Source organism: Lepidothrix coronata, unplaced genomic scaffold, assembly GCF_001604755.1.
Source record: "Lepidothrix coronata isolate B3197 unplaced genomic scaffold, Lepidothrix_coronata-1.0 Scaffold212, whole genome shotgun sequence".
Classification (NCBI taxonomy): domain Eukaryota; kingdom Metazoa; phylum Chordata; class Aves; order Passeriformes; family Pipridae; genus Lepidothrix; species Lepidothrix coronata.
In genome coordinates this window covers 1,379,505-1,384,504 of record NW_016690392.1, presented here as the reverse complement: position 1 = coordinate 1,384,504, position 5,000 = coordinate 1,379,505, and positions in this window count along the sequence as shown.

Genomic DNA, 5,000 nt, shown 5'->3' with positions numbered 1-5,000 from the left:
GCCACGCGCCGCGGGGGCGTGCGCAGAGGAGGGGGCGGGAGGAAGGAGGAGGAGGAGCGCGCCGCGGGGTGTGATGGGAGTTGTAGTCCGCGAGGTGGTGGGGGGTGTCCCGGCTCCGTGTCCTGGTGTGTCCCCGTGGGGCGCGGGGAGGCCGTGCGGGATGTGTCGGCCTCCCGCGGCACCGGCGGGGGGCCCAGCCGTGCGCGTTGGCGGCCCGGGCCCGGGCCCTCCGCGGGGCTGCGAGCGGGGGGGCCGCCGCCAGGGGGCGACTGCGGCCTGCGGAGCGGCCCCAGGATCGGGCCTACCATGGCCCTTTAACGGCCCTTCCATGGATCTTCCGTGGACCTTCCACGGCCCTTCCACGGCCTTGCCACTGGCCCTTTCCTCGCCCCCCTGGCCCTCAGGGTCGCTGCAAAGCGGTGGGATCGGACCCCGGTGTGCAGGAGCTATGCCGCAGTTGATGGAAGGGGCTCGTCCCTCTGCAATGTCCACTTTGCCACCAGCCAGGCTGAGCCCTGACCTCTTCCAGCCACCCCATGACCTTCCATCCTCGCCTTTCACCTTTTTAGCCCCAATTTCCTGCCATGCAGCCCAGGACATTAGTTTTTTCCCTCAAGGATTGGCCACAGCAGATGGCCCACCGATCTCTCTGGCGCAGGCTGAGCCAGGGGGGACCCCGTTGGGGGAGGAAGCACATCAGGGCTCAGCTTGACCCCTCAGCTGCTTCCTCTGAGCCTCCCTGGCTCATGGCACCCTCAGAACGGGGCTGGCTGGGGACACACAGCCCTGGGCTGGTCACTGCTATCCCACCACATCCAGGCTCTGGCTCGGAGCTGTGAGCCAGTCTGGAGGGGAGGGGGTTGTGCTGACCCCCACAGGCACCCCTGTACCCTTTCATATGGAAGCACGGCCAGGCTTCACCCCACTTCCCCCCCGGTGTGGGTGTCTCTCCCATGGGAGGCCGCTGGCCCAAACCTGGCAGCCCCTCACCCTGGGTCACTCCCATTAGGTAAAGGAGCAGCTCGTCCTGGCGGGGGTATCTCCCTCTCGCGCTTTCCTTGTATTGTACGGGCCTGGGTCATCGAGGAAATCTTACAGGTCCTTCTGCTGCCGAGTGGTCACGGGGGAAGCCCGGCCCCCTTCCCCCCATTGTCAGCGGCCGGGCCGTATCCTCGCTCCAAGCCCCGGCCCCTAAAAATAGCTCTTTGTCAGGCGATTGTTCCGACACCTTTGCAGCGGCATTGACGTGGGGCCGGAGCGGGAGAGCGGTGGGGTAGGTGGAGGGGAAGGGCTGGAGGCCCCCCCTGGGACCACTCCGAATATTTGCCGCTGATAACGGCCCCTGTTGTGGGGAAATGTGCTCCCGGTGCGCGGCCCGGAGGCCTTCCCGTGCCGCTGCTGCCAGCGGTCACCTCTCCCCCACCTGTCCCAGCCCTCCTGCCAGCCCTGCACCGCACCCACCATGGGGTCCCTACATGGGGGACGCCTCTGCCCAGGGTACACAGCCCTCCTAAGACCCCATTTCAGACCCCACAGGGTGGGGTCCAGCCCTGCAACCCCAAACTGGCCCCCTGGGGTGTCCCTGCCCTGCTCACCTCTGTGAGCTCACCCTGCTGCTGGAGGGTGGGGGGGCAGCCAGGATCCCCACCACATTTCAGAGGGGTTAAGCCCAGCCCTGCAGTGCTGTCCCTGCTCCAGGCACCCACAGGGGTCCTCTGCAGTGCAACCCTTTCCCCATCCCCACTGAGTTCCCCATCTGCACCAATGGTGCCTGTCTGGTGGAGTGTGGGCCCTGGTGTGAGGCCCTGGGGAGGTAGCACCCCTGCAGGGCTTGTGCTGGGGAAGACATCCATCCAGGGGACAGCCCCCTCCCTTGTCACCCCCTGCCAGCCACTGCCAGCTGGAGGTGACTGCCCCCCCTGCCCTGGGCCCTCTCCTGCTCAGCCACCACAGCTGCAGAAATAGGATTTTATTTCCCATGAAGAGATCTGGATTAAAATAACCTCCTGGCCCAGATCCCTTTTCTGGTGTGGCAGGAGATGTTTGCCTGCAGCTCTGCTGGGCACCCAAGCCGTGACCCTTCAGGCTGGTGTCCCCACGGTAGGGACATGCCTGTCCTCTGCCTGGCCCTCAGGGATGTGTCCCTCTCCCAGCTGTGCCTGGCCTCTCTGACTCCCAGGGCTGCTGGGCCTGCTCATCTGCTGTCCCCAGGCTGGGCTCAGCCCCCCGGGGCTGCTGGCCGTGGGGCAGGGCACGGGGCCAGCCCCGCTCTGATTACCCCCAGTGCTTTTTCCTTTTTTCTTCCTTAATTTACTGAGTGCTAAATCCAAATATTACAACTTCCCCTCCGCGCCGCTGGTTACGCAGGCGGCCCCGGCCGGGCATTGTCTTATTGTTTGCGGAGGGAAGCTCCAGCGGGAGATTAACCTGGCGTTCACCCCGCGCCACGGCCTCACACCCTGTCCCTGCTGCGGGGCCAGTGTCCCCAGGGACCGCGGCCGGCACGAGGTCCCGGCGGGGCGAGCGGCTCTGAGGGGTCCAGTGCATGGGGGAGGACGTGGCAGGGTGGTGGCAGCCCTGCAGCAGCGTCCCCTGCACCCCTGGCATGTGCAGGATCTCGGCTGTGTGTCCCTTGGGATGGTGAGGATCTGGCAGGTGTCTTGGGGGTCTCAGGCAGACCCTTTGCCCAGTTTCTTCCCCAGGGACCTTGGCAGGGTGCTGGCAGGGTTACTACGGTCTGCGTCTGCCAGCATGGGGGGGTGGGGACTGCCCAGCACCCCAGCCTGGTGGTCATCACAGTGAACTCTGGTCTGATCTGCCCATCCCATCCCATCCCGTCCCGTCCCATCCCATCTTCTCCCTCCCATCCCACCTCTGAGTGCCCATTCCTCCCCAGTCCTTCTCTCTACCCTGCCCTGGTCAGCAGAGCCTTGTCTCCCTGTTCCCCTCTCCCTACCCATTGCCATCTAGACCTTGGGGGTCCCTTCCCAGTCCTTTGGCCCCTGGTCCAACATGGGGGGTGATCTGTGGCAACCGGTCAATCTCTGTGGTCGGCACCACAGGGAGGATTCCCCTGGCAGCAAGTGGCTGAGCTTTACTGCAGGACACATTAGGGTCTTTATCCTGAGCTTGTGCTCTGGGGGGAGCCCAGTGAGGGCCAGGCAACCCAAAGGTATTGCCAAAGGACACGGCCTGAGGAGGGCTGGATCCTGGTGCCGGAATCTGCTTTTGTGTCTCCTATCCCTGGCTGGCTCCACTTCTTCAGCTGGCTCAGGCTCAGGCTCGGACATGACTTAACCCCACTGCAGCATCCTGGGGGTGGTGGGTGAGGAGAGCAGCACTGCCCACTGTCTGCAGGCTCTGCCCGACCCCTCTGCCCTCCATCCTCCCACACCCCATGGTCAGATGGATCCCCCCGGGTCCCTGTGTGGCCGCAGATCCCTTTCTACCAGCACTGGTGCCAGGGGCTAACAGGTCCTGGCCCCCCATCACTGGGGGGTGAGCCCCAGCCTGACCCCCTGCCCGTGACTCCAGCAGCTCCTGCCTGGCCAGACATGGCCTCATCCATCCCATCAGCTCAACAGCTCTCGGCACCCACGGGTGCAGCCCTGCTGCATTCCAGCCTGGCTGGCCAGCCTGCGGAAAGCCTGAAATATTTGGGAGGGGAATGGAGAAGGGAAAGGAGGAAAAAAAAATAATAAAATAAAAATCTATAAAAAGAAAGTTTAAAAACACAAGTTAAAGAAAAAAATACCAGGCGCGGAGTGCAGCTGCGGTTCTGGTTCCAGTTCCCAGGTGATGTCAGGCCTGGAGCCTCTCCAGCCCCGGCCCCTCAGAGACGGTCTTTGTGGGTTCAGCACTGAGTGTTTTTCCTTCCTGAGACTCGGGGACACCTTCCTGTCTCAGAGAAAGCAGCCAAGAGCCTTTCCAAGGGTGTCCGCACGCAGGAAGGGGAGAGGATGGGAGGGGAGCGAGAGGCAGCGCGGTTGGGCTCGGCGTGGGGCTGCGGCGGCCGCGGGCGATCGGTGGCCGTGGCCAGAGCGCTCACCCCACATGGGGCAAAGGGGCGCCCGGCTCCCACCAGCCCAGCAGGCTCCAGCGCCTCTGAGTCACCGTTTCCCTCTTGTGGTGCTGGGAGGGGCTGGAATGCACTGGGACCTGGGGGTTTGGCACTGGGGCACACTGGGACCTGTGGCCTCAGTGCTGAGACATGCTGGGATCTGTAGCCCCAGCACTGGGACGTGCTGGAATCCACAGCCCCAGCACTGGGAGTTACTGGGTGCGTAAATCCCATGCTCGGACATACTGGGACCCAGGGCTATCAGACTGGAACTTGCTGGGGCCCTAATCCCTGGCACTGGGTGTACTGGGATCCACATCCACCATACTGGGACATGCTGAATTCCACAGTCTCAGCACTGGGACATACTGGGATGTATGGCCTTTATACTGCAGCTTGCTAGGGCCCCAGTCCCTGGCACTGGGACATACTGGATGCACAGCTCCTGTGCTGGGACTCACTGAGACTCATGGTCTTCATACTGGAGCTTGCTGGGGCTCTAGTTGCTGGCACTGGAACACTGGTGCTCAGCCCTGGGAAACACAACCCAGCGGCTAGGACACACTGGGACCAGTGCACTCAGTGCTGGGACCTGCTGTGGCCCCAGCACTGGGACCACCAGCCCTTACTGGCCCCTCGGGGGGCTCTGGAGCCACCGCTTCATGAGGACGGTCCCCTTTCATGTGCAGGTTGGGCTGTTTGCAGAGCACACCCCCCCTGCTGCTCCTGCCCCCCGATAAACCCAGGGGCAGGGATTCTGTGTCCTGGGCTGTTTGGAGAATCTCACGGCTGTTTATTGGGGTCTGGGACACATTAGCCACGCTGAGAACAAACCTCTCCCACCCACCCCGGTCCCTGCCTGGGACCAGCTCTCACAGCTGCACTGCGCTGTCAGCTCCATAAATCAAACCCGGGGGAGGGAGCCCGGGGCAGGCTCACC